The following is an 18974-nucleotide window of genomic DNA, read 5'->3' as shown; positions in this document are numbered from 1 at the left end:
GACGACACTCTCTAAGTGATTCATTAGAAATGGATGCTTTTTAAGTGGCTACTATGTATGATAAAGGCACAGTTCAGTGTTTTTAAAGTGTGATTTCCCCCGGTTTAGACCTAAAACAAATAAACAAAACGTCTTCAAATTCTCAGAGTGAATATGATCCCTATCCTTTTATGCCAAATGGAATTTCAATGAGCTTCTCCATCTCATCGGGTAGCTCATGGTCTCGCTAGGTTTCATCATCTGTCAGAAGTCACTGTGGTTGTACAGTGGGGGCTAGAATAACGGCCTTTCAGTCAAAGTCGTTTCACTAAAATGCTGGTGAGAAAAAAATCAGTTCCTGCTGGGGCCACTGTCTGTGCTATTAGCACGTTCTCCCCAAGTCTGAGTGGGTTTTCTCTTGGGGACTTCAGTTTCCACTCATACTCCAAAGAGGTGCATGTGAGGTTCACTGGCCTGCCTCAGTGGTCCAGTCGGAATGAGAATGGGTCTGTGTGTCATGTGCCCTGAGTTAGAAGGTCTCTTGTCCAGGGAGGTCTTGCCCTACACCCTGAGCTGCCACAGGAGGCTCCAGACTGTGAACTGGAATAATTAGCTTGGAAAATGAATGAATCCAAGTGATCGTTAACTATTAGAAATTTGGTGACATGGTAACTAGAAATATATCCTAGAACTTAACTCCTTTTTATAACGATCAGCCTATGGTAAAACTGGTTTCATTATACATTGTTTTGTTTAAGATCACAGCTTCCAAGAACCTCTGATGCAAGGAGTTACTGAATTTGTTCCTCCACTTGACAGTTACTTACTTAGTGTCTATTAAGCATTAGTCTCTACTAAGGACACCGTGAACAGAATCAAAGGAATCTTTGTTTCATGGAGCTCAGAGTCAGGTCAGGGCATAAGACAGTAATGAATCATCTCAAAAACGTAAGTATTGTTAGCACCTGAGATCAGTGCTATGCAGTAGGCATTGAAGAGCAGCCCAACCTAAACCAGGCTGGTAAATAGGGATGTTCTGTGAGGATGTGATCTAACTGTATTCTGCTGAACTGAAGCTAATTGCACCAGCCCAGTCTGGCCCAGAGTGTGGTTCATTAGATCACTGCCCAATGAGAGAAACACAGGAATTGAGAGCTAATGGTTAGAAACTGCACAGCAACTTAACATTGCCATGATGCACTTGTCAACAGGCTCACCTCCTTGAATGGGTCATAGAAAAGTTTGGGGAGGGGCTAGTCTCTTACAATGAGTCATGTGTGCTTTATGTGCATAAGGAACATCTATAAAATGTCCCTGGAAAAATTGGAGGCCAAAATGGTCCTTCTCCTCAGAGTTCTAGAAGTTCTTATCTGAGAATGTAAGCAATATCATCACCAGCCTACTATGCATTAAGCTAAATGCTTGACGTTATTTAGCCAACAGCAGAGGGCAAGGCTAGCCCCCATCCCTTTCTGGTTCTGAGATGGCAGTAAGAAGTGTGGGTCACTGGAACAGCACAATTTAGAGCCATAACCATGAGATATTCTAGGATGAAAGCGTTGAACTTGGTCACAAAGAATTTGCATTTATTTTGCTAAACCACACACAAAATGAAATTACAGCTAAGGAGTGCTCTGATAACTGCATAAAGGAATGTTCTTTCCACTTTTTCTGTTATTTTGACGTATCAAAACAAAATGTTACAAAAAAGGACATCAATTTCTAAATAAAAATTACCTCTTCTTCAAATCAATGACCAGCCTGGCACATGGTTGTTCCAACAAATTGGATGGATGTGGTGAGGCCGAGCTCAGCACACATAGTCACTGGGACAAGTCACCCTTCAAATGGAGACCGGGAATGCTGGGCAGTTCTCTCAGTGGACATGACGTTCATCCCACTCTGACATAGTCTGATAGAGTAAGCATTCTTTGTTTGACATTAATTCATTTGTGATCTTTACTGACGCTGAGTGTCTTATCTGGAGGTGGTCCTTAATGGGGCACAGTATATTTTATTGATGATTCTTTTATTCTGATGTTTCTCTTTCTTGTGATTATATCTATTGCTACTCTCTGTCTCCTTCAAAATGCTATTCTCTTGTGAGAGTAGGCACTGTTTGGAGGCTTAATGAGGCTTCTATATTGTTTGCTGATGTATTGGGTTCTCAGTTAACATGGGGGTGGGAGAAGAGGAAGCGTAGAAAGAATTCATGCTCCAGGATGAACTAAACAAACATACTTTATGTCAAGTACATTTGTATTTGTGTAAAATTTGTCCAAGAGCACTATTTAGTTATAGCAGAGTCCTTATGGGGGAAATACACACATTTTTGAATCCACCCGTCATTTCTCACAACATTTTATAAAGTTTCATTATTAGATTCAAGTGTCACATTCCACAGCAGAATCCCAAAGCTGTTTGTTAACATGGCATAAAAGTGAGAGTCCAAATTTCCCTTTTCTCTTCTGAATGTTTGTCAAAGATAGACTTTTTTGTCTTTGTAATCAAGGTCTCAGATTCCAATGCTTACCTATTGCATATTTTTGTCCTTTCTTATGAGTGAAGTAATTGTTAGACTTGCCTTAAATAAAGATCTCTTGTGAATTACATAGGTAATTTAATTTCTTCCCCAACCCTGGAAATTTTCCTGTGATAAACAAAACAAGAATTCTTTCTTTAAAAGAAACCACAAATACAGGCATGTCCTTGTGGCGATTAAGAGATATTGTCAATATCAAGGGAAACTAGGTTGTCCAATCAGAGAACATGGTGTTAGACTTACTTTGTAGTCTGGTCTCAATTCTTTAAACCACAAGGCCAAGTGTTCACACATGCATGCACACACACACATACACGCACACACACACAGAGCTTTCATTTCTAAAATAAAAGTTGGTGAAAAGAAAGCCTTATCTTAGATTCTATGTAACTTCTTCATTTTCCTTTCCTAAAAGCGATGAAGCCTTGGTTTTCAATGCTAACAAATGTTATATGACAGGTTCACCGATTTACTGCTCTGCACCCTTTTTAATTATGGATGTACGAAGGAAAATTTCACTGAGGAAAACAATAAATCACCAGTGAAATTATTTGTTAGTTGAATGAACTGAATAAACAGTTGGCTTCAGGGCAAAGATTTGTCTGGCATCTTTTAAGTCATCCCATATTTTTCCTTTCTATTTCTACGCAGAAACAGGGCCTTGCTTGCAGGAATCAGTGAGGGATGTGAATCTGGCTGAGTTGTAGAGACAAGCGATAAGTGTCCAACTCACTGATGTCATAGTGTGAAATAAAATAATTTTTGGTCATTTTGATAATAGTAATGACAATGTACAGAGACATTTATTAAGCATGTGTTGTGTACTTTTGTCATTTTCATTTAATTCTAACAGCAATCCTAGTGCCCCAGACTCATAAAAGCAACAGTTTCTTCACACTAGAGAATGGACTCTTGGACCAAACTCCACGTGAATGTGTATACAGGATTCCTGACACCAACACCCAGTTCTCAAACACCAACAGAATGTCAGGGTGTTGAGTTCAGCTCAGTTCTGACACTGCCCCGGGTCAGCATCAGCTTCCACAGGGAAAGGGCTCAGTTCTACAAGAGCCCCCTCTAGTCACAAGCCCAGGCTAACATGTGTTTCTGACCAGCTACTCATATAAACTGGAGGTTCCCACAGTCTCTGCCTCAGCTCTGAAAAATCTGCCAGAACAGCCCACAGAATTCACAGAAACATTTACTAGAGCACTGCTTATTAAAAGACGGTGTCACTCAGTGACCAGCCAGATGGAGAAGAAGCATCAGGCAAGGTATGGGGAAAGGAAGTGGAATTTCCATGCCCTCTCCAGGCACTCCATTCTTCCAAAATTTCACATTTTCACAAGCTCAGAGGTTTGCTGTCCTTCTGGAGTTTTTTTATGGAGGCTTCATTGCACAGACATAATTGATTAAATCACTGACATTTGGCGCCTGCTACAATCTCCAGCCCCTTTTCCTCTCTGAAGGGGAAGTCTGGGAGTTAGCCTGAGAGTTTCATTTTTTTCAAAAATTTTTTAAAGATTTATTTATTTATGCATACAAGAGCTGGGGTATGGGGTGGGGGTGTGAGAGAATTCACCAGAGTGGGGAGCAGAATAGGCAGATTGACTGAAATCCACTGCTAAGGGGAGCAGCAGGAGAAATAGGGGTTAGCTCCCTGGCCAGGGATTGAACTAGTGCTGCAGTGGCTGCCTATAGCTTCATTGTGCTGAAATGAACCCCTTGCACTACCAGGGAGGCCCGGTCTGGGAGTCTCAATGCTATGATCACAGGTTAGTTCTCTTGACAACCAGCCCACACCCTTAGGTGCTCCCAGAAGTTGCCTCACTGACATAAGAGAAGCTAAGTTGATCACTCTATACTTCAGATAGTCTAAGGGTCTTGGGAGCTGTGAGCCAGTTACCTGTGGATGAGGACCAAATAACCATGGAAAATATATAATCTGGTCATCTGAATGACCATATATATCTTACAAATCACACTATCACAACTAGAAAGTGGCAAACCAGAATTCACACCAGTTTCTGACTCCAGATCTTGAGTTCTCAGTCATTAGTGTCTGTAAATTTCCTCAAAGGGAACCATACTTCCTCCAAGAAGTCCTCATGAATTAGTAAAGCTCTAAAAAGAGCCCAGCTTAACGGTTGAAACTCTGGTTCATAATATTACAACTAAATAGACTGCCCTTTCTCTCCATGGCCTACTTTGTGAAAAAAGGAGTTTTGCAATACTGTTGGCAAAGAACGGGTGGAGATGGGGAAAATGTGCCATCACTAGAGTTTTGGGGGGGAGGTAAGAGAAATAGGAGTAATAAGATTGTTAGTTTCCATTTGAAAGCTTGGAATGTGTCAGCGATGATAACTAACTTTTGCTCTTTTTATAATAAATGTCCCCCTCAGAGTCACCAGCAGACATTAAGTACAGAAGCATCCACACTGCAATTGGGTTAGTTCCTTTCCTGGATGTCCCTGTTGAACTCGTCCGAAAAGTTTATGAAGAATCATGACCACTTGAAACACACTCATACAAATAGTCCTGACAGTTCTCAAGTCAGGACAAATGTCTCCGCCTCGGCCTTCCTCCCATACCAGCACAGCGGCTGTCTGTAGCGAATTCCATAAATATCTCAGTGGGCACCTCTGTTTACAGGTACTTAAATGGACTCTGGAGCTCCCATCTTTGGAAACAGACATGAGACCCATAACCACATATCTATGTTGGAATTGCTGACTCTTTCTGTGGCTTCTTCTCTGTCATTAAGCTTCAGCTTCTTCGTGCATATATTGATTATTCTTTGCTCTGTGTCTGATGCTACACGAAGAGAATTGCTTGTGATTTAGTATTTCAGACGAGTGGCTGGAGTCTCTTTCTTATGTGCTTTCCCTATTTACCTTAATACTAAAGCAGATATGGGGGCCCAGAGGGCTTCCCTGGGACTTGTTTGAGGGGAACCAAAGGGAGAAACGAGGGAGCAAGGACCTGGGAAGTCGTAGACAGCTGTGAGGCTTCTGGGGGAATTTTGTTTATGGTAGCCAAAGTTGCATTGTGAGATGAGGATGAGCAAAGACCTTCCCACCTATTGCTGGACAGTGGCAGCAATTTAACTAGCCCACTCTTAGCCTGCAGAAAGCACTGGAGCTGGGTGTGTCATCTCTGTCAATTGTTCTTTTTTTTTAAGATTTATCTATTTATACAAGCACTGGGTACAGTCAAAAGTCGGGAGGGTGAGAGAATTCACCAGAGCCAGAGCGAAGAGCAGAACAGGCAGACAGACGAAGTACACTGCTGAGGGGAGCAGCGGGCGGCAGGAGAAGTCTACATGCCATGTGGGACCCTCGCCGGCGGCCGGGGATTGAACCGGCGCTGCAGAGGCTGCGGGCAGCTTCGCAACCCAGAGCTCAGCCGCTGGGCCACCAGGGAGGCCCATGTCAATTGTTCTTTGGTGACAAAGAACAGGGGGCTTTGAAACAGCTCCACAGATTTAAGAAAAGGAAGAACAAAAAATCTGGACTTTGTAAACCAGAAAAAGGAGTACACCTCAATAGAAAAGCAGCCGGAGAAGCAATGTACATGGAATTCTTAAATGCACACCCTTGTACACATTAATAATTATATGAAAAATATGTTTGACTTCACAACCAATCAGATAAACGTAACTTAAAAAATGATATGATGGGCCTCTCTGGTGGTGCAAGGGGTTAAGTCTCAGCACGACGAAGCTATTGGCAACCACTGCAGCACCAGTTCAATCCCCAGCCAAGGAGCTACCCGCATGGTGCAGCAGACCTCTCCTGTCTTGCCCACTGCTCCCCTCCACAGTGTATTTCAGTCAATCTACCTATTCTTCTCTCTACTCTGTCTCTGGTGAATCCTCTCACCCCAGCTCTGTTGGCCTATACCCCAGCTCTTGTATGCATAAATAAACCTTAAAAAAATGATATGATACATTTTTTTAAAGTTAGCAAATGGACTGACATTTTAACAAATTTTAATATCTAATGCTGGGAAATGTTTGGGGAATTCAGTGTTCCTATATACTGACAGTATTATGTATTGAAATGCAGGTTTTTGGGGAGTGTGGTTAAATAGTACATCTACATCTATACCCTTGAATCACTCAACTTCTAGGACATTTCCTTGAGGAATTATAAGAGAGGCATACAAATGTGCAAGGTGGCTCATGCTGTCACTTTTTTATAGTGGAAAAATATGAGAAACTAAATATCCAATAACAGTTAATTCTTCAATAACCAATGGTGAATCCTTACACTGAACACAGACATGCCTTAAGACTTCTTTAGAAAAGTACTGATTTGAGAAAATATCCACAATGTATATTTATATATACATACACATAAAAATATTACCCTGTTAAGGGATAATTTTCTCTTTGTACATTTCTGAATTTATTAAACTTAAAATTATCGGAAAGAGATTTTATACATATATTTTATATATATATATATATATATATATATATATATATATATCCTGATGTGGACATATCTTTCCTGGGAATTTTGCTCCTTTTCTGGTGTCATTAATTCATTACACCAGGAGTCCTGTATGAATTCGACACAGTGGGACATGGTCTTCTCATCTTCTAAAACATTGAAATATATGCCCATGCAATAGATAAGGCATTGGAATGAAAGTCTTGGTTAAAATTGTGACATGCTTTTTCTTTTTTTATGGTGAGGTAGCTTCAAAATAAAGTGGGCAAACTCAATGTTCAATGGTGGGAAGTCTGTAAATGTATCATCCCACAGTTGGGTAAGTCTGCAAAAAGATGTCACATTTGTTCCAGCGGCTGCCACATCCATTTGACAGGCCACAAAGTCCTAGGGGTGTCCTCAAGTGGTCTGAGGGGTTCAGAGTGAGTTTCCTGGGGGTAAGGCCTGGCCGGAAACCTTCTGGTGAAAAGGACTGTTTGTTAACTCCAGTAGACAATTATGAAGGGCAATTAAAAATTCAAATTATGTTAATAGGCCAGAGAAAAATGACTGTTTGCAGAAATCAGTGGCAATTACCAGACATAATGGTTCTCAATTAGGCTGGAGGGGATTTTCAGTCATTCATAATTCACTATCTTAAATGTATCATAAAAAAGTAATTGTCACTTGTTAATAAAACTTACTTAAAAACAATGCTGCTATCTTGTGTAGAAAGGAATGCCTGTCTTTCTCTTCCTCATCAGTGTTTTAAAAAGGCATACTCTTAATTTAGAAATATAGGGCAGGCTGGTTCAAAACCATATCAAGTTGTGTGGAGGTGTCTAAAATAAAAACTAAAGCCCTTTCTAGTTCAAGTCCACTCTGGTAATTGAACTTTGCAAGGATCACCACTCAGTTACATACTTTTCTTCCCAACCACCTCCTTACATCCATTAACAAGAGAGGAGGGGGCTAGGGAGGTAGCCCAAGGAATATGTTGTATTGATATTTTTAGTCAATTAAAGGTGAAAACATAAAAACATTATCTTGTTGCTCCTGTCATGTTTACTTCTCTCCCAAGGTTTGTGTGTCTTTTTTTATTTTTACATTCGTGTGCAGCTTCCATTACCCCTAGGGATACAGTCAGCATCCATGCATGTCCTTACAATTCTATTTCCCAGGAATGCGGTTTGCTGTCTAAATTGCACTGCATGAGGGATGTGATTCGAGGGCCCTGACCAGTTGGTTCCAAGTTTTATTTCTGATGCTTGGAGAGAACCAACAAGAACTTACAGCAACAAGAGAGAAGAGGAAGCGGGAAGAAGATCAGAGAGGAAATGAAAGATTAAAAGAATGGATTTTTTTTTTTCTTGCTGAATACCCAAACTGATAAGGCCTCTTTTGTCTTCCGTGAGGGACCTTGCTAAAACAGCCAGAGCTGCCTCTTTATTGTCCTTGCCCAATTAGGCCAGCTTTGGAAGACTTCAAGTTCCAAACTGTAGCTCCACATCTAGTAGAAAGATTGAGACAAAGACCGAGCTCACCCTGTCCCCAGGTAAGCAAGGCCTCGCTCTGGTTGAGTCACAATTAGGCAGTACTTCCTAAGTCTTTTTTTTTTTTTTTTAATTTTGCATAGAAAAGCTGAGGTGGAGGCCAGAGGAGCAAGGGTTGAGAGGATTCATCAGAGACAGAGTGGGGAGCAGAACAGGTGGATCTACTGAAACACACTGCTAAGGGGAGCAGTGGGTGAGACAGGAGAGGTCTGCTAGCCATGTGGGTCAGCTCCCTGGCTGGGGATAGAACTCAGGCCACAGAGGTGATAGCACTGAGATTTAACCCCTGGCCCCTAGAAACTTCTCTGAAAGGAAGCTCTATTCTACTCTGGCCTAGCACTTTATAGACATGACCTGATTAATTTTCACAACCCGCAATGAAGTGGGCATTTCTCTAGTCCCCACGTTGCAGCTGAGGGCATCGAGCACTCAGAGGGCAGAAAGCATGCAATTGTGACATGGAGGAAGCGGCAGTACTGACTTTTGAACTCAGATATTTCTTGATCCAAAGTCTACATACACCCCCACCCCCTACACACAGCTCTTTGTTGACATTCTGTAGACACAGAGTGAGATGTCATAACTCCTGACATCTTAATTGACGATTGCCCTATTTTTTTCTTCATGGAAGCAATGCTAGATTGACCAGTCAACAATCGTAGAGATATTTAGGAATGTGAAATCAGCTATGCTTATACAAATGATCCCAATTTTGAAACAGTTCCCCTGCCCCCAAAAGTATTCGGAACAGGGAAGGTTCTTTGAGCTTGCTTTGAAAGGGCTACAAAGAGAGAAAACATATTTAGTTTATCTTCTTTTTTTCATCGAACTTGTCCCTGCAAGTGTGTATAGCCTCAGCAGGTGCAGGACAACCTTCAAGGAAAGCACTTAGGACATGCATTTTGTGTAAGATCTACACATGGCTGGCTTCTTCCTGTCACATCTCAGTTCAAAGTTTATGCCTCAGAAATGGTTCCCCCCAGCTTCTCTAGAGTAGAGGATGGAAAGCACTGGATACCCCCCATCGCATTCCCTACTTCATGTTTTTTGCCAAGTTACTCACACTCTGGCATTTTGTTGTTGCTGTGTCTACCTCTGCTTCCCAGAATATCAGCTGCATGTAAGCAGAGTCCTTGTGTAGTGTGCTTACCTCTGTACCCCCATAACTAACTAAGCCAGTGCCTGACACACAGAAATATTTATCAAATGAATGAAAATGTGTTGTAAAATGAAGCATCTGTTTTCGTGAACAGTCCAGGCCTGGATTTCTGGGCATGGGGCTTTCATTTGTAAGAGCGCTTGGAACTGAAACCACACTGGTGATAAGTAGCATGTCATCTGGCATTGGTGGCTGTCATGGAGACAGAACAGCAGAGATAAGTGACAAGGGGCTTAGAAGGGGGGAAGGTACTAAGAGCATTCTTTACTCTCTCCTTCTTGAGGCTAACTAGAGATCTCAGAATGACAAAAAGGTTGAAGTGTCAACATTTCTGCAGTTGGTGTTAGTCAGGCAGCCTTCCACGGATTGCAGCTCCACTATCTGAAATGCAGCCCTTTTCCCTTCATTTGCAAAGTTTGAGACTCCAATTCAAGCAACTCAGCCTGATTAGGTGGAGGCTATGTTAAGATCTGATCAACCAATCAACATGGGAGGTACCTCCAGAACTTGTTGTGGAAGGGGCTAGACTATAAACACTATTCTTCCGGACTGATCTGTGTTAATATGTGGTATGTGTTTGTTTTCCTTCTGATTTGGAAGACTGAGGAAGTTTCTGCCATCAAAGGTAAAATCTGGTCGAGCTTTTGTCCTTTGAACTTTTGAGTCTATCATTTGTCTGAATGCGTTGTTTTCCTTGTAAAATGAGGTGTACCTGGCTTGCAAAGGAAAAATGATTTATATATATATATATATATATATATATTTCTATGATCTTTGGTAATCTTAAAATGTTTAATTTTATTACAAAGCAATAAATGCTTAATGAAAATTTCAAATGATAAATGTACAAAGCAGATAAAAGTTTTGTTTTTTATTCCCAAACCTCTTGCTTCGTGCTCCCTTCCTTCTCCTGGAAAACCCACTTTCTAGATACAGCCCCTCTGATGGTGGTGTGTGCCAGCCGTGTGTTACTAGACATTTCACAATTGGTTGTTCAGGAAAAAAAGCTCTGATTTATAGCATTTGCTGATTTCTCTGGAATAAATACACTCACCATCTACCATTTTAAGCTAAGACTACAACGGAAAGGGTGATATACAATCAATTCTACAGGACAGTACAAGGCAGCTCAAACACACCGCTTTCTTTTTTTTTTTTTAAGATTTATTTATTTATTTATCTATTCATTCATTCATTCATTCATTCATTTATTTATACATACAAGCACTGGGTACAGTCAGAAGCACGGGAGGGTGAGAATTCACTACAGACAGAGCAGGGAACAGAAAGGGAGACTGACGAAATACACTGCTGAGGGGAGCAGTGGGTGTGGCAAGAGAGGTCTGTCATGCCATGTGGGCCCCTCGCCCGGTGGCCGGGGATCGAACCGGCACTGCAGAGGCTGCGGGCAGCTTCACAGCCCAGCGCTCAACCGCTGTGCCACCAGGGGAGGCCCAAACATACCACTTTCTGCTTCTCCCAAATTAACTGTATTTCTCTCCTCCTTTCTCCCTTCCCTCTCTTCTTTCATCCCTCCTCAGCTCCCTTCCTATCCATCATCTATTCTTGTCTTCATACTCGAATGCAGACATACTCAAATCAGCATCTTACAACAACACTGCATTTTTCCACATAGTTCACTCAGCTCTGTTTTTTAAAAAAATTCTTGACAGTCCTTAAAACCAAATCCGGAACAGCTAAGCTGAGCCTTGTCTGGTCTACCTGCATGAGCATGGAATGTGCGTGGGTGCCCACCCTTGCTGCAGTCTGTCTGTTGCAAGAGGGAGTCATTCATCATTGGGCAGCAGGCTCTGCTCAGATGGTTTATTGTCCTGACCTCATTAAAAGCATGTAATCCACGCAGTGCCGTAAATCTATGCCTCTAAATACTTTCCTCTTTAATTTTTTAATACTGCACACATGAAGGGAAAGGTTAAAGCCAATTAAAAGAGATACAAATACCATTATTACTGCCCTGACAAACAGTTAGTTATTGGATTTGGTCGTTTCAGTTTAGAAAGCCATTATTTTTGTTCCTGAATGAATTAGTAATCAAGCTGTTTATTGACTTGTCTCATCTCCGAAATGCTAAATATATATTTTTTGGGGTCCATTCTCTCAGTTGGCATCATTCCTACACACATAAAATTACAGACAACTTAAGGCCTAAGTGCAAACAATAACTGCACAGCTGCATGTGGAAACCCACATATGGACAGAACCATCACTTTCGCTATGGTCCAGGAAGGAGCAGGCCGCTCAGTTCATTCTTATGCAGCCAGTAGCAGTAGCTGCTGTTGTTGCGTTCCCCTCCCATTAAGGCTATTATAGGATACTGACAGATGCTTAAAAGCATTTAGAGCTGCAAGAACTGATGGGAAAATTGCTGCAAAAGGACCAACAAATGATGATCCTTCTGTCCAGCAGGTTCTTACTTCCTAGGCAAAATGGACCAAAAGAATAAAGGAAATGAGAGAAACTCATACATGTAGGGATTTGGTGTGGTTTTCTGGCTTGAGTTCATATGTTCCATCGCATTTGGCCAAAAATGTGACTGCTAATGAGAAGGTGAGAGTACTGCCAGTGTTCTAGACTTTTCTGAGTGCCCTCCATAACTACCCCGACCTCTCTCTCTCTTCCAGAAAGATAAAGGAGGGTTGAGACAGACTGAGATTTCAGGGGGGATCTGAGATCCCACAACATTTGCTGTGAATCGTCCCTACCCAGGCCTGCTGCCTCTGTGGGAAGCAGTGCTGACCACAGGCTCATCTTCAGGACAAGCCCATCCCTGCAGAATCATATCCGCCAGGATTTATACACCCATAATTCACGTGAGGGGACAATCAACTATACAGAATAAGAGGTCACAGTGAAGTCCTTCAAAAAAGAAAAACTTACAGGACACTACACAGACTTACACTTTCAAAGGAGAGCCAAGACATACACTTTCATAGCAAAACCCATAACAGAGCAAGACAGAGAAAGGGTGAAGTGAAGCATTTTCAAATTAAAGGGGGGAAAAAAAAACCTAGAAATGGCAATGAGTATTTTCTGCACTCTTTCCTATGAGATGACTTGAATGGTGGTTCCTGAAGTGCTCCCTGGGCCAGTAGCAGCACCAATTGTCTGAGAACCCATTCGAGATGCAAATCTGAGGCCTTACCCCAGAGAGCTACATTAGAGATTTGAACTAAGGCCTTTCAGTTTGTATTTTAAGTAGTCCCTTGGGGGATTCTGACACCCATTTAAGTCTGAGAAACTTTGTCCTAGGGAACAGAGTTCTCTTAGCTACTTCTCTATCTTCAGTCCTTGTAGTCAATCATACACTTGCAGCCACGTACTGACCACCGTCTCCATTGCTGGCACACTCTGTCCCATGCTACATGGGACACTGATTTGGTTACACCCATCCTGTTCTCCTGTCCGACTGTAAACTCCTTGAAACTGGGAATGTATCTGATCCATTTCTTAATTCTCATTGACCATCAGGGGTCTAGAGCACAGCAGGTGTTCTGGAAATTCATTAAGAGATAAAATGGCTAAAGACGACCCAAAAAATGAAAAAGAAACATTAAGAAGTATATAAATCCATTCAAGTTATTAGCTCTAGCCTGACAGATCAGACCCATGCCTAAAAGAAAATGACTTCTGTTTCCTTTCAAAAATGCTGAGAAAGAAAAGAGGCATAGGAACCCCTGCAAGCAATGTCTGATGGGTTCACTGTTTGTTCTCTTGGGGGCAACAAGATGTAATTGAGCATACCTCACACTAATCGCCTCTTACAACGTATGTTGACAATCCAGTTGGTTTTGAATATTCCTAAGAGGGTCTCACATACAGACAGGACCCATCTGCCCATCTGACAACAGACAGACTCAAACTGAAAGCAATCTGAGTCTGGGAGATGATAAAACCACAAGATCCACTAGCTCTAGCCTGGTGAGTTGAGGAGGTCAGGTCCCTTGGAATTCCCATCCCTCAATGTAGAGGGACAGAGGGCAGTTCTTGGGAAGAGGCAAGAACCTGCAACCATTCTAATTGCTTCTCTCTGAGGAACTAAGAGGCCAGGAGTGGAGTCTCTAGCTCCTGAGAGCCTCGCTGGCCTTCTGCTTAGCCATGGAGCTTCCCATATTACTTACAAGCTGGTGAAGGCCAACTTCAAGCAAATGTTCTATGCCTACCTTTGTATGACTCATGCATGGGTCACCTGGGTTCTAATCTAGCCTCCAACACAGGTTTCTTTATCTTTTCTGAACTTCAGTTTCCACATCTATACAATGAGAACCATTGTGGGACCTGAGGAATAAGGTGTCACAATGGAGTGGAAAAAATGCATATATTTATATGCATGAACATAAATTAAAAAATTATATGTCTATAAACTTAGCCAGGTATCTGACACATAAGATCTTAATAAATATTAGCTGTTACAATTAGCTAATATCATTAAGTGCTATGTGCTATCAGGGCTTTGTAAGTCAGAAGCAATGGTCTCTAAAGATCCATGAACTGGACTAAAGGGTGTCTAAGGCTCCCTGAAATAATCTTCACAGTGGTAAGTATTTGTATATATCCCTTTTCTCTGGGCAGACAGTCCTCAACTTGAATCAGATGCTATGCTCAGTGTGGCCTGTGGCTCGTCAGTGGCAGAGAATCATAGTGGTGGAGGTGGCAGTAGCCAGGATGCGTCTTGCATCCAGGACAAAGAGGCTCTGATTTCTCCACAGCCGGCATCTCAGTACAGGCTGGGGTGTACCTCGGGGACCTCCATTTTTAATTCCACACGATGAGTGTTTGTTTATTTTTCTTCTTCCACCTCATAACAGGAAATAGCATTTCAAATGCATTCCACCACGAGGAGAGGCAGACAGTTAATTTTCACCTCAGACACCCCCAAGATTTAAGAAAATAAGAGCGCTTCCATCTTCGGCTTCTGACCTGCCAAGCACAACATTCTTAGCAGCAGCATAAGTCAGTCTGGAAAAGCTCTTCTGTTTCTGAGGCCTTTCTTGATGCTCTCAGCTTTGGTGACTGAAGGCAAGGCTGACAATGAACAGCACTGGACCAGAAGCCAAAGGCACTTGGGTTTGTTCTTAAACCCTGCTTTAACCAGCTCTTTGCCTTGAGTGGTGGCTTCACTGAGCAGGGTCTCTGATTCCTGACCTGCCTAAGAGGACTTACACCCTGATGATTAATTCCTATCCTTCTATGAATGAGGACCCAGGTTTAACATACAAATGGTTATAGTAGATTGTCTTTCTTTTCAACTGTGTATCAACTGATAAAATAATCACAAGAAAATTATACTCTTTTTAAAAATTTGAAATATCTATGTCACACACGTATATATATTTTTATATATTATCCATCTCTCTGGATAGACACATAGATGAAATATATCCTAAGTATCACTTATTACAGGCAGCAAATGGTGAACATTTGAATCCAAGGACCCATTAAGCAAATATTTATTTAGCATTTATTAAATGTCAGTTACTTTAATAGGGCTGGGGATGCAGCTCTATTAAAACAAACAAACAAAAAACCCAACTGCTGTCTTCATGAACATGATAGTAATTCCAGAGAAGGGAAATGACAGTCAAAAATACACATGCCCTATTTTTTAATCACTTATCATTTTAAATTGTACTAATGTATACTGCAAAGAATAAACTGAATCCTGGGAGAGATAAATGGGGAGCAGGTAGAGATAAATGGGACTTTGTAGGTGACCCTACAAAGAGGCAGAACTTTGTGGGGAAGGGCGACCTCATGCCAGCCAGACTAGGGCAAAGTACTTGATTCTCTGAATCATTTCCTCCTCTGTGAAGTGGGAATGATAAAGGGAACTTGTCCATCAGGATTAAATTAGGTAATACTTAAAATCTGCTTAGGACAAAGCCTGGCAATGTGCTAGTGAAAAGTTGCAAAATAAATATTAGGTAGAGGCTAAAAAAAGCACGTGCTAAGGCCCTGAGGTGGGAAAAGAGCATGGTATGTTTGAGAAACTGCAAGGATGGGATGGTTCTTGGGTGAAACATGAGAGGGAAGTTGGTTGAAACTGAAGCTAAGGAAGTAGCTGGTATAGTGGGTGTAGCTGAGTCCCCAGTTGAGCTCAATGGGAAGAACAGATTCCTGAAATGTCCCAGTGGACCTCTGATGTTCACTGCCTACATGTTAGAAAAATGATTGTCTCTAATTTACTTTTTTGTGTAGTCCTCTCATTCAGTGATTCTAAGTAATACCTTCTCAAAGGGAACAGTTTCTTTAGGTGTGAAGTTTTAAATAAAGACCCCCTGTTTCATTCACGCTCATTAAACTGCCCCCCCATCTTGCAATAATAAATATAATTATATCCATCTTTAATGACTTTGGTTCCTTGAGCTGCAGGTGTTGGAATACTGTATTTATTAACATATTTTAAGCCCTTTAAAAAGACTGCATTAATTCCTATGATAATTTAGTACCATAATACAATCTCTGTTCTGAATAGATGTTAATCACCACAGAATGACTGATTTGCTGGTGTACCAGCTAAGCCAAGCTCTAACTAGTAGCTAGTAACTTTTTAATTCAATATTGTTATTGAAACTGTTGATTAAAATTTACTTACAATAATTGTTCCTTCCTCACCACCATATCTCCCCTCCCCCACCACCCCCACCCTCTGAGGACTCAAACCAAGAAGGAACAATTGGATTGTATTCCATTGAAGATGACTGAGATAATTCTGAGTGTCTGTGTTGCTTGGAATGTTCCACTTGGGGATAAAAAAGGTTGTGCTGATGCTAGCTATTTTGAAGCACCTTGAGTTTATTAGTGAAAATAGCAGTGAGGAAGGTGCCTATGGAGGCTTCAATCCAGAAGCCTGCCTGGAGGAAGCAGTGGCCTGCCTGATTCTGTCTTAAAGACCAAGAAAGGTCAGTAACTGCTTGCTCATTTCCATGTGGTGGAGGAGTAACTAGCCTATGTCAGAACCCTTGCACGCTCCCCAATTAAACTGCGATTACTTTGGAAATTGAAGAAAAATCCTATCATGAAATTTGGATCAAAATGAAAGGATGAAGTGAGTACAGGCCAAGGAAATAAAGCTGGCATGTGACAGGTCCTGCACAAGAGTCTTGCAAGCATATTCTCACTGAATCACCTGACAAGCCTCTCAGGAAGTGCCAACACTATCATTTTCCTGGAGCTCAGGGAACTTAAGCAACTCACTCAGTCACACAGCTAATGAGTGGCTGTGCTCCTGCCCTCGGACCACACTGCCTCTACAATCCTTCCATCAGTCAATCAAGCAACCATCCCAGTGGGAAGGAACTCAAATGAATGAAAAACCACAATGAAATATGGAATGTAGCATCAGGCATCAGAACAACTCATCGAAACAAGACCAAAACTTTTTGCTTCTTGGTGGCTTGAGTTTGGTGATGGGAAATGGTATTATTCCTATTTCTGTGGGGTGGTCAGCCTCTGCACTATTGTCTTCCTCTGGCCAAGACTGCCAGGGAAAGCAGACAAGCTCAGCCTAGAAGAGACTGGCTTGTCTCCACCTCAGTGCTGACAAAGTCGCTGGCTTTGGAGACAGGATGGAGTGGCTGAATTGCTCCACATAAATAGAGGGAGGAACACTTGAGTATCTGGACAGCCAGAAAGGGAGAGATACAGCTGTGAACTTGGTGGGGAGACAGAGCCCCAAGTGGACAGATCTTTACTGACTTTGCTTCCCTCAGCTACAAGGAGGGTTGAAGAAGGGGTGTATTGTGTATTTCATTTAAAGATTTTTTTGTTGTTGCTATAGGAAACTCTTCCTTTCCCCCAAATTTCACTCTGCACATAGGTCTGGTGGACAATTTTGTTTGCTAGCTGATGATTTGTGCTTTGCATGTACCAGGGGAAAGTGCTGAGTCCCACGCTGGGTCAGCATGGAATAGACAGGTACAGGCACAGGATGTGAGAACCCACGCACTGGGGTGCGGGGGGAGTGGATGCACAGGGAAGTAAATGTGAGCATGATCCAGAAGCCCCAGGAATGTACACAAGTCATGGCTGGTTTGTGGAATTGGGGTTTGAGCTCATAGCTTGGCCACAATTTTTATTTCCTTTTAGCATCATGAACATCTTTTGCACAGTGTTGAGAAGTATTACCATTCAGTCTTTAGACAGTCAATTAAGGCACTGAAAGCTCAGTCCTCAGCCACTTTGACAATTACTAAACGCCCAGCACTTACTCAAAAGCAACAGAATGGCCAATGCCTGATCCCAGGCTTCCTACTGCCAGCCCTTAACTCACAAGGAAGCCCCTGACAATTCAGGGCACAGTGCCTGTGGGATGATATATAGGACCTTCCCACCAGACTCTTCTGGACCTAGGGCCAAGAGATGGCCACAGTGGAAGCAGCCTTCCTGGGTGGGGCTAGGTGAGCAGGAGTCAAGGCCTAGGAGACCAGAACTCACAGCCTCCCTCCCACCACCCCAAGTGAGCTCAGAGCTGCATGTTCAAAGACACACACGAGACTTGGCAGGGTCTCCTCTCAGAAGGTACAGCAGCCCAGCCACTAGAGAGGGTGAAAAATTAAATTACTGGTGAGAAAACTAAAGAATTAAACAAGGAATAAAAAACCTGTGTACTCCATGTGCTAAGCAACAAGGTACATGTTAGTCCTGACAGTCTAATCACACGTGTCTTTTCTACAGAGCTGGCATTTCAATCTGCATTTCTGATTTCATCTCTGGAATCTTGCCAACGTGAAGGGATCCAAACCCCGACTATGTGTGTGCATGTACATGTGTATAAACAAAGCCTGATCACACTCACCATGACACATGTGTACACAGGCATGTATGTGTGCATTTAAATAAAATCTGATGTACACATCTAACCCTGAATCCAGATGTAAACAGAAACACATGTATTTAACCTTCCTACTCCCATGTACTATATTTTTAAGTAGGGGTACTTGAAAATTGGAGAATCTTGGAAAAAATTTCCTAAATTCACTGTTTAGTTTGTTCATTTCAAACTACTCTTGAAACCTTCTCAACCTCTGTTCACAAAGGTTGTCAGTCAGTCGCCTCGGGCTCCAGGTGGCACCCGAATTCACCTTCATTGTTTGGTCCACTCAGATGCAGCCCACACACTTATTTTAAAGATGAACTAGACACGGAAATTGTCAGCATAGGAGCTCACACACATCCCCCTGCACTGTTCTGATATATCTGATTTACTGCTGAGCACGGCTTGGTTACCCCAGACATCTGGGATGGGGGCACAGTGGATGAGATGGAAAGCTGCTCACCATGCAGGC

At 42.1% G+C, this 18974-nt stretch overlaps 1 protein-coding gene across 7 annotated transcripts in view; it reads right to left on the bottom strand.

Moving 5' to 3' along the window:
* TENM2 (teneurin transmembrane protein 2) overlaps nucleotides 1-18974 on the bottom strand; it is a gene marked incomplete at its 5' end in the record, with an annotated part of 889116 nt that overhangs the window by 373176 nt on the left and 496966 nt on the right. The gene's annotated exons all lie outside the window — the stretch shown is intronic.

The sequence above is a fragment of the Talpa europaea genome (genome assembly GCF_964194135.1).
Source record: "Talpa europaea genome assembly, chromosome: 9".
Classification (NCBI taxonomy): Eukaryota; Metazoa; Chordata; class Mammalia; order Eulipotyphla; family Talpidae; genus Talpa; species Talpa europaea.
Note: the sequence above shows the minus strand (reverse complement) of the source record. Positions and strands in the feature narration are given on the sequence as shown.